This window comes from Ornithorhynchus anatinus, chromosome 18, assembly GCF_004115215.2.
Source record: "Ornithorhynchus anatinus isolate Pmale09 chromosome 18, mOrnAna1.pri.v4, whole genome shotgun sequence".
Classification (NCBI taxonomy): domain Eukaryota; kingdom Metazoa; phylum Chordata; class Mammalia; order Monotremata; family Ornithorhynchidae; genus Ornithorhynchus; species Ornithorhynchus anatinus.
In genome coordinates this window covers 21538046-21554507 of record NC_041745.1, presented here as the reverse complement: position 1 = coordinate 21554507, position 16462 = coordinate 21538046, and the positions used below count along the sequence as shown (strand labels likewise).

The 16462-nt window shown below is 51.3% G+C and overlaps 3 long non-coding RNA genes across 4 annotated transcripts; all 3 read left to right on the top strand.

Moving 5' to 3' along the window:
* The first annotated feature begins 2216 nt into the window (after positions 1-2216).
* LOC114805435 lies at positions 2217-4267 on the top strand. Its single transcript, XR_003753413.2, has 4 exons — positions 2217-2433; positions 2958-3087; positions 3218-3334; positions 3993-4267. It is a non-coding gene; the product is annotated as an uncharacterized LOC114805435 (long non-coding RNA).
* A 5938-nt stretch (positions 4268-10205) lies between these two features.
* On the top strand, positions 10206-10727 carry LOC114805504. Of its 2 annotated transcripts, none has more exons than XR_003753479.2 (3): positions 10206-10296; positions 10450-10507; positions 10644-10727. It is a non-coding gene; the product is annotated as an uncharacterized LOC114805504 (long non-coding RNA). The 2 variants fall into 2 exon arrangements; XR_005661076.1 differs by having other exon boundaries at positions 10675-10708.
* Positions 10728-13186: 2459 nt separating this feature from the next.
* On the top strand, positions 13187-15019 carry LOC120638970. The gene is made up of 3 exons (XR_005661035.1): positions 13187-13286; positions 14386-14480; positions 14862-15019. It is a non-coding gene; the product is annotated as an uncharacterized LOC120638970 (long non-coding RNA).
* Positions 15020-16462: the final 1443 nt, after the last annotated feature.

Here is a 16462-nt window from a genome sequence, read left to right as displayed (position 1 = left end):
GTGACGGGCCGACATCCAGGTGGAAACGTCCTGGAGGCAGGAGGAGATGCGAGCCTGAAGGGAGGGGGAGAGGACAGGGGCGGAGATGTAGATCTGCGTGTTATCTGCGTAGAGATGGTAGTCAAAGCCGTGAGAGCGAATGAGTTCACCGAGGGAGTGAAACCCTTGAAACCCTTGATAGCCTTGAAACCCAACACGTGCGTTTGCCGAACGCTTCTTGCCGAAGACTTCTTCAGCCATAGAGGGTCTGCTGGATGACCCAAAGTTGATAACGAAGGAGCTCAAAATATAATGAGAGGCTAATGAAGACAACAACAAACGGGGGCAGAGCGGCACGTGATAGGCCAATCTGACCCACAAAGAGATGGGACTTGAGGGGAGGGGTTGGACAAGAGGGAGAGACTCGGTGCTGCATCACCCAGGGAAGGGGGACCAGCAGGAAATATCAGGATGGGCTCATCCTCAGGTCTTTGTCTTTAGCTACCAAACAGCCCCTGACCTTTTGTGGCAACATAATGAAGAAAAGGCTGGCCTAACCTGACAGGTCACTTGGGATATTTTCCAACAGTCTTCATGGCCCACGTGCTGGGAACGACAATAAACATATGGTTGCCAGCAAAGGGGGAACTGCCTTCACGCCATGAACCCCAGATTTAAGTCTTCCACTCTGGGTCTTCACGGCCAAGAAGAATGATGAAAAGATGGATGCTGGCAAAAGTAAAGAGTGGCTTCAATCCACAAACCCTAAATTTGAGTCTTCCCATTTGGGTCTTCACAGCCCAGGCACTGGAAAGAATAATAAAAATGCATGCTGGCAAAAGAAGGTGTGGCTTCATGCCACGCCTTCCAGATTTTATTCCCCTATTGGGTCTTAATGGCCCATGTACCAGTGGGAGAGAGAAAATGTGGATGCTGGCCAAAGGGTCTGGTCTTCATGCTACATACCACAGAGGTGAACCTACCCATCTGGGTCTTCAAGGCCTAGGCACTGGGAACAACAATCAAAATAGAGGGGCCTGGCCTCATGCCATGGACCCCAGATTTGAGTCTTCCCATTTGGGTTGATGGCCTGTGCACTGGGGAGAAAAATTTAAAAAATTGGGTGCCAGTAAAAGGGGGTCTGGCTTCATGCCACCCACTCCAGGTTGGAGTAGTATCATTTGGGTCTTTTAATGGCCAGGGCACTGGAACGAATGACAAAAATATGCCAGCCAAAGGGAGGTTCTGGCTTCATGCAGTGAACCCCAGATTTGACTCCATTATTGGGTCTTTATGGCCCAGGTAGGGGGAGAGAGAAATACTGATGCAAGCAAAAGGGGCCATGACTTAATGCTGTGAACCCCTGCTTTGAGTCTTCCCATATGGGTCTTGCAGGCCTGGGTCCTGAGAACAGCAATAAAAATGAATGGTGAGAAAAGAGGGTATGGCTTCATGAAATGAAGCCCAGACTTGACTCCCCTTTGGGTCTTCATGGCCCAGGCATTTGAAAGATTGATAATAACAAGGGTGCTGGCAAAACAGGGGACCGGCTTTGTGCCACGAACCCCATATTCATGTCTTTCCAACTGGGTCTTCATGGCCCAGGAACAAAGGTGACGGATCGTGTGAATGCTTGCAAAATGTGGGCTGGCTTACCACCACAAGCCCCAGCTCTGAGTCTTCCCATCTGGGTCTGCGTGGCCCCAGCGCCAGAAAGAACAGTAGTAACATGACAGCTGGCAAAACGTGGGGCTGAGTTCAGGCCACAAACCCTGTATTTGAGTGTTCCTATTTCGGGTCTTCACGGCCCAGGCGTTGAGAAGAATAAAAAGAAAGTCTGTGCCAGCAAAAGTGGGGGATGACTTCAGGCCATGAGCCTCAGACTTCCATTATTCCATTTGGGTCTTTATGGCCCAGGACCCGGCAAAAACAATGGAAAAGGAGCGCTAGAGCAAGGGGGCCTGGCTATATTCCCTGAACCCCAGATTTGAGTCTTCCTCTCTGGGTCTTCACGGCGCGGGTGCCGGGAAGAACGATAAAAGTATGGGTGCGAGCCAAAGGGGGGCTGGCTCCGTGCCACGAACCTCAGATGTAGCTCTCTCAGTTGAGTCTTCATGGCTCGAGTATTGAGCAGAGCAAGAAAAATTTGGGTGCCAGGAAAATGAGGGACTGGCTTCAGAACCTTGGGAATTGATTTTCTCGGTTGCATTTTTATGCCTGGGTTCTAGGGAGAGTGGAGACGGCCTTGGCTTTGTCACTTTTCCCTCAGTTGGACTCTACCCCCGGGTGCGAGGCTTGGCCATATCTGAGACCCGACAGGTGGAAGAGCCTCCCGCTCATTCTGACGCTGATCCCCGGAAGAGTCTCCACCTGTATTGTTCCCTCCGGTCAGCTCGATTCTCTTTACAGTGACCAGAAGGACCGTGACCCTCAGACGCTGGCCCTACTGAACAGGTTACAAGCGGCATCACCTTGGGGCAGGGTGCTTTTTATCTTTTCTTAAAACTTGGGTTGGGGCAGTTTCCTGTTGAGCAAGAAAAGTTCAGGCCTGGGCAATGGAGGACGTGGGTTCTTATCCCAGCTCTGCCTCTTGCCAGCTCTGTGACCTTGGGAGCGTCACTCTTCGTGTGCTTCAGCTTCTTCACCCCTAACAGGTGGATTCAACACCTGCACTTGGATTTGCTCCCTTTATTCACCCCTCCCTCAACCCATATCACTTGAGTCTGTATTTAGAATTTATTTCTATTCATGGCTGTATCCCCTTATGGACTGTGAGCTCACTGGGGGAAGGGAATGGGTTGCTAGTTCTACCGACTTGTACTCTCTCGAGTGCTCAGTATCCAAAATGAGTGTTCAATAAAGAACACCGATTGAGTTACTCCAGATCCAACATACTTTGGGTTTGCCAGCGGAGGATTAGAGAGTCTAGACCTAACATCTCACTCGCTGCTTGTTCTAAAGCAGTCCGGTTTTTCCAGAAGGGTCTGATGATCAATCGAGCCTACGTGCTTTGGCACGATCGGATTCCTGAAGCATCTCTTTACCGAACCGATCTCCATCCACGAAGGGCGTCTTGTGTGCAGACCCTCGGACCGAGCACCGGGGAAGGTACGATACACTCGCTAGACAGAATCTCTGCCCACGAGGAGTTGACGATCTTCCATATCTCTGCAGTCCCGTCAGGCAGCGGTCAGACTCTAAATGTCTCTCTTGCCTTTTCTGTTGATGCGGGGTTCAGCCGTGACTCCCAGAATACCCGAGGAGAAACCGACAGATAAGTGGGATTCTTCCGGCTGTGTCGGGTCCAGACCGAGCGACTGTTCAGACCGAGCGACTGTTTTCGGCAGGAGATCAGGTGTGAGCTAAGGATTTTTCCCCATGAATCGGAATTCCCTTTAAGAGATGGCTTCTCCCGGGATGGCATGGCCGGCGGCCCCTGGGCCGAGACGGGAGGGGTCAGAGGAGAGTTCCAGAGGAGGAGGGCTCCCCGGCGATCCGTGGCATGAATTGTGTGGGCAAGGGAATTTCAGGCTGACTCCAAATCAGGGCTTTCGCCTCCGCCGCCCTGGGTCTACCCCCCCAAAATTTGCCTAAAGGTCATTTTTACCCTCCAACTTGAGAGCTGACCCAGTCGTCCCAGCATCCGGGAAGAAGGAGGAGAAGATGTGGGCAGAGAGAGAGAGTGAGAGAGAGAGAGCTTCCATGTCCGGCAATGGGGTTGTGTGATCGTGTCCGCGTCTGTGGCCGGAGGCCGTCTCTGCGGGCCCCTATTGCAGGGGGGCAGCGGAGATGGCATGGTGAGGGGGAGAGGGAGGACAGGGTAGGAAGAGGTGGACTGTGGCTCTGAACTCCCTGCAACACTGCCGCTAAGTGTTCCCTGATCCTCCTGAGGGAGAGATGGCGGGGGGAAGGTGACAGTCATGGGGAGGGATGGACAGGGAGGAGGGCAATGCTTGGCGACTCTTTCTCCCCCAGTGCCCTTTCCCTCCTTTGACTTCATCTCCTCTTGCTAGTCCCACCCCGGGCCCTGCCAAAATAAAGCCAGTGGCAGATAGAACAGCGACTCCACGATGATGGACCACCTTCCTCCGGAATCCCCCAGCAGTCATCCCGGAAGGCGCCAGATTCACTGTTCCTCGATGCCCCCGGCCGAGACCGCCCGAGCCACGGTTGTGGAATGTCCGCCGGGGACATCCCCCAATGCCTTTGGGCGCCCCCCCGAGATAGGCCCCGGGACCCTCTGGTCTCCTGTACATGGAGAGCAGTGAATAAAAATGTCTTAAGCCCAGTCCCAGGCCTGTTGGTGGTCTCTTGTTTGTGGATTGGGTCTGTGCTGTCCTAAGCGGTGGGACATGTCAGGAGCTTCTTTGACAACCAAGATTTTGCAGGTCAGTGAATGGGTCTACCACATTCTTCCCTGTAGCTGGCCGAGGGCTCCGCAGAGCAGGTAGGCCTGAGCCCCCGACCCCTTGAAGAAGCAGTGGGGCCTAGGGAATAGAATAAGGGCCTGGATTCTGGTCCCAGCTCTGCCGCTCTGCTGCCACGTTACCTCGGGCAGAACATTTCACTTCTCATCAGTGACCTCATCTGTGAAATGGGGATCAAGACGGTGAGTCCCATGCGGGAGAGGGACTGCGTCCATCCCCGTCAGCTTGTATCTACCCTAGGGCTGACTGCGGTACCTGGCCCATTGTAAACACTTCAGTAGCAGTCCTATAGATGTACCCAGAGAACGGGGGGCTGGACCCCGAGACCCTGTATAGGTTACCCATCCAACTCTGCATCTAACTCCTCTCTTCTGAGCGCACGTCTGGCTTCACATCAGGAACCTCCTATTTGAGTCTTCCCATTTGGATCGTCACGGGCAAGAACAGTCAGAACAGGATGCTGTACTCCAAAGGAGGGAGTCTGTCTGTGGGCCATGGGCTCCAGCCCCAGAAAAATGAAACACACAAATGCATTGAATCTCACGACGAAAGTGAGAGCGTGAATGAATAAACCTACAGAAGCTATGGCTTTAATGTGGAAAACAGACACAAACTGTGAACGCTGCAACCCAGGTGGTTAGTATGGGGCAAAATAGCTCCGGTGTAAATAATTTTTGACTCTTTTTAATATTTCTATCAATTAACTGGATTTCAGGTGTGTCCACCATGCCTAAATCTGCAATAGGAGTAGAGCATTTTACTGCGCCCCCCTCCCCCTCCCCAGAGTGCTGAGCATCTGAAGTAAAAACAAAGAAGTGACATGTTCCTAGGATCAAAAGAGATTCTGTGCCACTGGGGGAGACTGGCCTAAAAATAGTTATAAATTATGGAGCTAAACCGCTGAATACCCAATTGGTTAAACATGTATACCAAAGAGCCAGACTGAGCTCCTCGGACCCTGGGCTTCTGGAACACGTCTTAAGGGGCATAATCTAGGGGCAGAGCGTATTTGTTCTTCTCCTAAAACTTTGGTTTAGGCAGTATGACCGAAGGGGAAGCGTCCAGGCCTGCAATGATGATGATGGTATTTGTTAAGCGCTTTCCAAGTGCCAGGCGCTGTTCTAAGCACTGGAGTAGAGATAGGCTAATCAGGTTGTCCCCAGGGGGACTCCCAGTCTTCATCCCCATTTTACAGATGAGGGAACTGAGGCAGAGAGAAGTGAAGTGACTTGCCCCAAGTTACACAGCTTTCAAGTGGCGGAGCTGGGATTAGAAGCCACGACCTCTGACAACCAAGCCCAGGATCTTTCCACTAAGCCACGCTGCTTCTCTTCTCCGGGAGTCAGGGTGCCTGGGTTTGAATCCCAGGTCTGTCGCTTGCCTGCTGTGTGAACTGACTCGAACCCTAACCTTTGCATTTGGATTTACACCCTTTATTACCCCACTCTCATCCCAACATATATGATGGACACATACCATAACCCTAATCCTAATCCTAACCCTAACCCTGGGAGGCAGAGGACTTGCATTTTAATACCAGGTGTTCTTTACCTGCCAAATGACCTATCTCAAACCCCAGATTAAACTCCCTTTTGGGTGTTTGAGAGTTTGGGGGAGTTTTGCCCCTTCCCCTTCCGAGAAATGGCACGGCTTAGCGGAGAGAGCACGGACCTGGGAGTGGCAAGATCATAGGTTCTAATTCCCTCTCCGTCACTTGTCTGCCGGGTGACCTTAGGCAAGTCGTTGCACTTCTCTGGGCCTCAGTTTCCTCATCTGTAAAAGGGGGATTGAGACTGTGAGTTTCACATGGGACAGAGACTGTGGCCAACCCAATTTGCTTGTTTCCCCCCCGCCCAAGCACTTTGTACAGTGCCTGGCCCCTAGTAAGCGCTTACCAAATACCATAATTCTTATTTGGGGATTGTCATGGCCCAGACACCAGAAAGAAGGAAAAAAATATGGGTCCTGGCCTATGGATGACTGTCTTCAAGCCATGATCCCCAGCTTAGGCTCCCCTTTAGGGTCTTCACGGTCCAGGTGCCAGAATAGTGGTAAAAATAACTCTGCCAGCAACACGTTGAGAGCACCTCACGCTCCAACCCCAGATCGAGTCTTTGTATTTGGGTCTCTGTGGCTCAGTCTCAGAGAAAGAACAATAAAAATACGGTCTCTGAGAGAAGCTGGGCAGGTCTCCACCCTCAAACCCCATATCGGAGTCTTCCCAGTGGGGCATTCACGGCCCAGGTGTGGGGCAGGGAACTAAAATATGGCTGGCGCCCCAAAGAGGTGGGACTGGCTTGGTGCCACAGACTTTGCCTTTGAATCTGCTATTTTGGGTTCCTCTTAGCCCAGGTACCCAGAAGAATGATAAGAACAGGGGTGCTGGACAAAGAGGGGGCTGGCTTCATGTTATGAACCTCTGGACTCGATTCTCACCATTGGGTCTTTTTGAACCGGGTTTAGGGGAGAGCCAAGATGGGTTTAGCTTCATCACTTTCCCCTTCATTGGACTCTACCCTTAGGTTTGGAAAACTGAGCCCCATTGGAGGCCCAACAGGTTGAGGAGCTTTCTGCTAATTCAGGCAACAATCACCAGAAAAGTTAAGAGTTTCCACCTGGCTCTTTTTCACCAGCCCACTCTCCTGTCTTGACAGTGGACGATGGCCCAAGCTTTTCCACCTGTAAACCTTTGAGACCCCCCCCCAAACGCCCCCCCTCCCCCCGCGCCCCAACACCCCCCCCCCCCATCAGATCAGAAAGGGTGTGATCTTTGGAAAGAGTGCATTGAATCACTTCTTTATAGCTGTAGTTTGGTCCGCCTGACCGACGGTCTAGGCCTGGGAGTCAGAGGCCCTGGGTTGTCATCCCAGCTCTGTCCCCTGCCTGCTCTGTGACCTCGGGCAAGTCACTTAACTTCTCCGTGGCACAGTTTCTTCACCTGTCAGAGGTAGATTGAATATCTGCCCCTGGATTTGCTCCCCTTATTCAGCCCTTGCTCCACCCCACAGCATTGAAGTCCACAGCTCTCATTGACGTTTTTAATGTCTGTCTTTCTCTTCCCACAACGAGCTTCAAGTCTAGAGGGGATAATAATGTTGGTATTTGTTAAGCGCTTACTGTGTGCAGAGCACTGTTCTAAACACAGGGGAATCAGGTTGTCCCACGTGGGGCTCACAGTCTTAATCCCCATTTTACAGATGAGGGAACTGAGGCACAGAGAAGTTAAGTGACTCGTCCACAGTCACACAGCTGACAAGTGGCAGAGCTGGGATTCGAACTCATGAGCCCTGACTCCAAAGCCCGTGCTCTTTCCACTGTGCCACGCTGCTTCTATGTATCTAGCAGCTCTGTTGTATTGTCCTTTCCCAAGCGTTTAGTACTGTGTTCTGCAAACAGTAAGCACTCAGTTGATGATTGACTGTTCTTCCTCCCATTTATAACAGGAGCCCTAAGTGGGCCAAGGACCTTGTCTGATCTGCTTATCTCCTTTCTCCCCCAGTGCTCAGTAGGGTTCCTGGTACCTAGTAAATGCTAAACAGAGACCATCATTATTATTTCTAGCATGCTTCCTGGGTGCAGACGCTGTGCTGAAGTACAAGGGAGGAGCAGGGGGCGTGCTATGGTAGGCCCTGTTTGCCCCACCTTCAGCTCCACAACCCTTATGTACATATGGTAATGATAATTACAGTCCTGGTTTAGAGATAACTTTGTATCAAACACAGTCCTAAGCACCGGTGTAGGTGCAAGTTAACCTGGTTGGACAAGGTGCCCCGCCCCCATGGGGAGCACAATCTAAGTAGGACCGAGTAGGATTGAAGAGAAGCAGTGAGGCTTAGTGGAAAGAGCACGGGCTTGGGAGCCTGAGGTCATGGATTCTAATTCCGACGCCATCACTTTCATTCATTCATTCAATAGTATTTATTGAGCGCTTACTATGTGCAGAGCACTGTACTAAGTGCTTGGAATGAACAAGTCGGCAACAGATAGAGACAGTCCCTGCCCTTTGATGGGCTTACAGTCTAATCGGGGGAGACGGACAGACAAGAACAATGGGTGGTGGGACTTTGGGCCAGTCGCTTCAGTTCTCTGGGCCTCAATGACCTCATCTGTCAAATGGGGAGGAAGACCGTGAGCCCCACATGGGACAACCAATGACCCTGTATCTACTCCTCCAGCGCTTAGAACGGTGCTCGGTACATTGTCTGTGCCTAACAGATACCGATGTTATCATTATGATTCTTTAATCCCCATGTTACCGATGAGGTCACTGAGGCACAGAGAAGTGAAGTGACCCGCCCAAGATCACAGAGCAGATATGTGGCAGACCCAGGTCCTCCGACTCCCAGTCCCGTGCTCTTTCCACTAGGCCGCTTCGCTTCTTCCCCACGAGAATGGCAGCTCCCGGTGGACAGGGAGTGCGTCTAAAGACTCTATCATGCTCTCCCCAATGCTTATGTACAACTCGTAAATTTTATTCATATATAGTCATGTCCGTTTCTCCCTCTAGAGTTTAAGATCCCTGTAGGCAGGGAATGTGCCTATCAGTTCTGTTGTACTGGACTCTCCCAACTGCAGGTCTGTAGGCTTATTGAAGTATATTAATGTCGGTCCCCCCGCCGGTCTGTAAACTTGTTGTGGACAAGGAATGTGTCTGTTATATCGTGACGCTGTACTCTTCTGGGCTCTGCACAGTTAGCATTCGATAAAGAAAACCAACCGACCGTTCCACCCTCGGGAAATGCTTCATCTAAACCATCGATCAATCAACGGTCGCTCAGAGTGGGAGGAGGCCGGAAGATTCCGGGCCTGAGAGTCCGAGGCCGTGGGTTCTAATCCCTGCCCTGCCGCGTGATAATAATCCTAATCATCATTGTATTTGGTGAGCACTGACTACGTGCCAGGTACCATGGTAGATATGAGGTAATTTCTTGTCATTGGGTTGGGTCCTGGTCCCCGTCCCACCTCGGGCTCGCAGTCCAGAGGAGGGAACTGAGGCCCAGAGAAGTCAAGTGACTAGCCCAAGGTCACACAGCAGTGACAGAGCAGTTACTGGAACCCAGGTCCTTCTGACTTCCAGGCCCGTGGTCTTTCTACTCAACCCTCTGCTGGGTGACCTTGGGCAAGTTCCTTGACTTGTTCAGGCCTCACTTTTCTCCTCTGTAAAATGGGATAAGCGCTTAACAAATGCCACAATTATTATGATTATACTGTCTCAGAGGATCCAGAGAAAGGCAGCCCCCCTCCCCCCGATGGCAGAGAACCCTCTTCCCCTCCAGGGGCAGCCGGCTGGGCTGAGCCGTGGGGTTGGGGGGCACTTCTTCACCTCCTCCCCGAGACACCCCCCCATCCCGGCCCCCACCTCCTGCTCCTTAGGAAGGGCCAAATCCAGCCCAAAGGTAAGTGGAAAAGTGAATCACGGCACTGTCAAACCCCTGGTCAAGAGATCGAATGGGGGGCCGCTAGCGCACTGTGACCAAGGTGTTCCAGAAAGTGGGTTTGTTTGGGGGGTGGGGGGGTCCCTGGGAGACGCCTGGTCCCCGCCCCCACCCTAGTCCCCCTCCTCCATGGAGGCCTCTGTTCTTTCCTCCCAGGAGGCTGCTGACCCCACCCTGCCCTCAGCCTAAGTGTTCCTGCTCCAGCCTAGGAGATGAGCAACTCCTGGTCGGTCCTGGCTCCTGTTTGGCCCCCACCCTAATCAGCTGCTCCCAATTAAGCTCTCTGACCCATATAAACCTCCAGGAAAGTGGCCACCTTTATGGAGCTCCTTCTTCTGCTTAGCTGAAGAGCAGCTTTCCTTTCTGGGGTGTGGGGAGGAGTTATGTTGGGGGTTTCTTTGTTCTTTTTTGGGGGAGAGCTTCTGTTCTGGCTGAATGTGTAATCTTGGCCCCAGGTGGGGATATTGGCAGTGAGTTGTAGCTGTGGTGGAGGGGTGGGGAGGGGCTGGCTGGGTTTGGGGGTTTGAGGACCAGCTGACCTATCTATTTTCATTTCATGGTATGATGGTAGGAATTCACTCGGCTTGACTTTGTGTCTAAATTTTCAGCTGTTTTGTGGACCAAGAGTCCGGGGGTGACTTGCCTGTTTTTCACCAACCCCCACAGGTGAGTAATTTAAATGCTGTGTTTCCTCCTTCTTACTTCTTCTTCTTTCTGCATCCAATATTCATCATGGTAAGGATTTTTCTGCTCGCTCCTTCCTGCAATTAGCTCCCCCACATCTCTCATTTCCCCCTTACAGCAGTACAGAGACCAAGCTATTTTTTCTTCAGGAAGCAGCATGGTGTAGGGGATAGAGTATGGGCCTGAAAGTCAGAAGGACCTGGATTTGAATTTCCACTCTTCTGGCCTACTGTGTGACCATGGGTAAGTGACTTAACTTCTCTGGTCTCCAAGCATCTTATCTATAAAATGGGGATGGGGATTGCAAACTCCATGAGGGGGAGGGACTGCGTCTAACCTCATTTGCTCATTTCCACCGCAGGGTTCAATAAATATGCTCTTCAACGGAGTCAATCGCTTTCTCTCTTCCTGCCTGATCTCCTTTCTTTTGTACTCCAACTCAGATGGTGCCTTCCACTCTTCTAAGGCCATCTTCTCACTGTATCTGTATCACCTCCTTTCATTTTTGTTATTCAGCTGGCTCAAACCCAGCTCCCCTATTCTATTCTGACATTAAAAAATCTCTCTTCCTACTAAAATGTAATCCCCTTTGTTGCTAAACTCTTTCCCTGATACCCACTACTATTTTTATTTACTCCAAAAACCCTTTAATCTTTCTTCTCCATCCCCCCTCTGCCCATCCCAATCTGGGAGTGGGAAAGAAGTTCAGCACTCTCAATTCCTGGCTGAGCACGGGTTAGGGGTGGGGATGATGGAGGGAAGACTCCGATTAGATATTCCTATCTCCAGAGAGATTTCCTGATGTATTTCTTGGTCTTCAGGAGCATCCCTCTGCCACTTTGGATTATGAGGTCAGCTTTGTGGTCTGACCTACCCTGTCATGGAGGTAGAGCTGTGGGCTGTCTCACCATTTCAAAAGGAAGGTTTTGGTCGCTTGTGTGTGGAAGGGGTTAGGGTTAGCTGGTTTGGGGGAGAGAGCAGCAAGCAAGAGGAGGCCACTGTAGATACAGAAACTGCTTCTGGAAAGGGGGGCTGGGGCTCTGTGCAGGGAACTGGTTCTGTTTGGCTTGACTGTGGGTCTGAGAAGACCCGGGGCCCTTAATTCTGTAGAGGGGTCTATGGGTGCTCACAGTCCTGTCTCCAGAGTCACTCTGTACACCCTTGGTCTCCCACGAAGGGACTCTTCTGTGTCAGACAGTCGCTTCTGGGTAAGAGAGGAGGGAGGTGCTTTAGGAGAGAGGCAGGGAAGGTCCTCTGTCTACCGGATTGTCTTCTGAGCAACTGAATGGGGGAGATTTATGGTTAGGCGTGGTTGAGGAAAAGTGAATGAGTCACCTAGAGGCTGAAAATGCAGGCATGAGTACTATGGACTTTTTGATTTTTCCAATATAGAGAAGGGTGGGGTATCTTTGGGGTCAAGAACATCATCCCTCCAGGTCTGATTACTTTCTTGTGGGAGAGAGGGATACAGTGCAGAAGTAGGGTAGAGCATAGTGAAGAGTCCTCTCATCGGACCTGCTTGGTCCATTTGTAACACCCAGGGAAGGGATCTTTGCCCTCGCTGTAAGAGAATGCTCCCAGGGGAGTATGAGGTCAGTGTTGATACTGTGTGTGTCCACCTTTTTCTTCTCTAAAGCCCTGGAGCCTCCTTCTTGAGCTGCAGTGGGGAGTCTAGAAAGTAGAAACATTCCTGGGTCTTGCAGGATTTTTGTTTTTGTTTTTCAGTCCCAGAAGTTGCCCTGGAGACCTCTTATTCTGTGTGGAGATTAGTTAACCTAGGGCTGGGGGAGGGTGGAGTGGAGAATGCAGGGTGCCAGAGGCTGTGGTCTCGTGCATCTTCAATGATAGATAAATTTGGGCATGGTGGAAGAATGTGTCCTTCAGAGAAACTGACTTGTCTGCCTTTCTTCCTGTTGCCTTCTCAGCCTCCAGGAGCACCAGCAGACTTTCAGCTTTCCCACTTTCGTGCCCCAGAGGGAAGCTGATGCAAATCGGGCCCTACGACCACCTCAACCATCTCCTGGCAAGTGAGAAGGAATTCAACTTGGCTTTCCCTTGCTCAGCAAAAGAGTTCACCTTGACTTCCTTGACTACTGCCTTGACCCTGTGTTCCCAATTTTAACTCTGGCTTTAAATCCCCCGTGTTCCTTATTCCTTGTCACTGAGGTGACTGAGTGCTTAGTACAGTAGTTTGTACTTGGGAAGTATTCAAGAAATACAATCAGTACTACCCAAGAGTCTGATCCCTGAAGCCACAGAATTTTTTTGCCCTGTCCCCAAATCTTCTTCACAGATTCCACACTGATCCTCACAGTTCCCTGTTGTCTCACTTGCCTGACCTCAGATTAGTCTCGTCAAGTTTCAATGACCTGTGCTTCACTCACAACCATTCTTCTATCCTTCCTGATGACCCTCTCGAAGCTTTCCTTCTGTGCCAAATTAATAGCTTTTTCCAGTGTTTTCTAACATGCCCACAGTTCCCTAATCTCACACCCAACCGCTCAAAGAAAAAAAGACTATCCACCCCAAGTTTACTTTGTTTTCCTACACATCCCACAGCCTAAATTCCTGAAAGTGGGAACGTTGGGATGGGATGATTGATGGCAGGTATTTACTAGCTCTTATTCTCTCTACAGTGGATGCTCAGTGTATTTCCCAGCCTCAGGAACCATCCCTCTGCCACTTGGACAGAGCAGCACATCTCAGATCTGCCCTGCTATTGAGGTGCAGGTGTGGGCTGTATTGCTACTTTGAAGGAAAGGTTTGTTTATTTTTATTCGTGTGTGTGTGTGTGTGAGAGAATGAAAGGGGTCAGGGTTAAGTGGGTTGGGGAAGAGAGCTATGAAAGGGAGGAGGCCACTGTGGACACAGAAGGTGCTTCCAGACCTGGATGCTGTGGCCCTGTGCAGGGCGCTGGTTCTGTTTGACCTAACTGTGGGTGTGAGAAGACCTGGGGCCCTTAATTCTATAGAAGGGTCTAATCTCTGGATGCTCACGGTCCCGGCACCAGAGCTGTTGTTGTTGGTATTTGTTAAGCGCTTACTATGTGCCGAGCACTGTTCTAAGCGCTGGGGTAGACATAGGGGAATCAGGTTGTCCCACGTGGGGCTCACAGTTTTAATCCCCATTTTACAGATGAGGGAACTGAGGCACAGAGAAGTGAAGTGACTTGCCCACAGTCACACAGCCGACAAGTGGCAGAGCTGGGATTCGAACTCATGAGCCCTCACTCCAAAACCCGTGCCCTTTCCACTGAGCCACACTGCTTCTCCGCTAACTCTGTACAGCTAACTCTGTACATCCCCGGTCTCCCAAGAAGGGCCTCTTCTGTGTTAGACAGTCACTTCTGAGGAGAGGCAGGGAGGGTTACAGTCTCCTTTTATCTTCTTTAGAGAACCTGAATAATGGGGACTTGAGATTGAGGTCTGTGGTGAGAGACAGAATGAGGTGCAGTGAGGAAGCTGCCTAGGGGCTGGAGAGGTGAAAATGCAGGCATCGTCCTAGAAATTGACATTGTGATATATGCAAGTGTGGGGTATTTGAAGTCAAGAATTCTAGCTTTCTCCCTGGGTTTGATAAGGAGTATTGAAAGCAGTACCTGGGTACCGCTTTCCTTACATACCTGTTTGGTCGTTCATTGCTTTGGAGACCTCTTATCCCTTGTGTCCAGGCCTTCCCTGGCCTGGATGTGTAGAGATGAATGGAGAAGCCAAGGTGTCTGGTGGCTGTCCTTTTTTTGTATGCATTTAGCTAAACGGGTTGATTTGGGGGGTGGGGGGGGGGGGGTGAGGACAGGAGAAGAATGTCTCATTTGGAGAAACTGCACTGTTTTCATTGCCTCCCACTCTTTCTACCCTCAGGAGCACCCTCAGCTCTCCTCGACATCTGCCCTGATGCCACAGAGCACTGTTGCGAGGGAATGTGGGCCTCTGGACCATCTCAGACATCTCAACGGGTGAGAAGGAATTTAACTCTGCTCTGTCCCCTGCTCAGAAAAAGCAGCTCCGCCTCCCACATGGACTCCCCTGCCTGTTGCCTTTAGTCTTTGCTAGACTTAACTCCTGTCTCTAAATCCACTGTTTTCTCGATTCTGTCTTACTGAGGAACCAGCGCTTAATACCGGACTTAAGAATTTTTTTTACATATTATGACTACTACCAAAGAGCATAATGACCCCTGAAATTCCTGGAATTGCCCTGTCCCCAAATCTTCCTCAGCTACTCTCCATGATCCTAAGTGTTCTTATGTCCCTCCTGCTTGAGCTCCAAATGTTCATTGTCAGGCAGTGCACAGGTTGGGGTGGGATGACCAAGGGAAGAAATTCTCTCTACAACAGGTGCCCAATGCATTTCTTGACCTCAGGAACCTTACGTGTGCCATTTTGATCATCGGATCAAACCTCAGACCTGTCCCACCATTGAGAGGGAGCTGTAGGCTGCACTGTCACCTCAAAGGGAAGGTTTTTGTTTGGTTTGGGTTTTTTTTTTTTTTGTGTGTGTGTGTGTGTGTAAAAAGGGCTTAGGTTTAATGGGGCTGGGGGAGCGAGCAGTGAGGAGGAGGCCACTGGACACAGAAGCTGCTTCTGGAAAGGGGGGCTGGAGCTCTGTGCAGGGAACTGGTTCTGTTTGGCTTGACTGTGGGTCTGAGAAGACCCAGGGCCCTTAATTCTATAGGTGGGTCTAACCTCTGGGTGCTCACAGTCCTGTCTCCAGGCTCACTCTGTACATCCTCAGTCTCCCATGAAGGGACTCTGCTGTGTCTGACAGTCACTTCCACAGAAGAGAGTTGGGAGGTGCTTTGTGAGGAAATAGGCAGGTAAGTGGGTCTACTGGACCATCTTTTGAGAAACTGAATGTTGGGGACTTGGGTGTGAGATGGATGGCAGTGGTGAAAGAATGAGGTGCAGTGAGTAAGTTGCTTAGAGGCTGGAGAGGTGAAAATGCAGGCACTGTATGAGGAACTGGCTTGGTGACATGCAGAAGGCAGATCTACATCTCCGCCCCTGTCCTCTCCCCCTCCCTTCAGGCTCGCATCTCCTCCTGCCTCCAGTACGTCTCCACCTGGATGTCGGCCCGCCACCTAAAACTCAACATGAGCAAGACTGAGCTCCTCATCTTCCCTCCCAAACCCGGTCCTCTCCCAGACTTCTCTATCACCGTGGATGGCACGACCATCCTTCCCGTCTCTCGGGCCCGCAATCTCGGTGTCATCCTTGACTCGTCTCTCTCGTTCACCCCACACATCCTATCCGTTACCAAGACCTGCCGGTTTCACCTCTACAATATCACCAAGATCCGCCCTTTCCTCTCCACCCATTCGGCTACCTTACTGTTACGGGCTCTCGTTATATCCCGGCTAGACTACTGTGTCAGCCTTCTCTCTGACCTCCCTTCCTCCTCTCTCGCCCCGCTCCGGTCTATTCTTCACTCCGCTGCCCGGCTCATCTTCCTGCAGAAACGATCTGGGCATGTCACTCCCCTTCTTAAACAACTCCAGTGGTTGCCTATCGACCTCCGCTCCAAACAAAAACTCCTCACTCTAGGCTTCAAGGCTCTCCATCACCTTGCCCCTTCCTACCTCTCCTCCCTTCTCTCTTTCTACCACCCACCCCGCACGCTCCGCTCCTCTGCCACCCACCTCCTCACCGTCCCTCGGTCTCACCTATCCCTCCATCAACCCCTGGGTCACGTCCTCCCGTGGTCCTGGAACGCCCTCCCTCCTCACCTCCGCCAAACTGATTCTCTTTCCCTCTTCAAAACCCTACTTAAAACTCACCTCCTCCAAGAGGCGTTTCCAGACTGATCTCCTCTTCTCCCTCTACTCCCTCTGCCATCCCCCCTTTACCTCTCCGCAGCTTAACCCTCTTTTTCCCCTTTTCCCTCTGCTCCTCCACCTCTCCCTTCCCATCCCCACAGCACTGTACTCGTCCGCTCAACT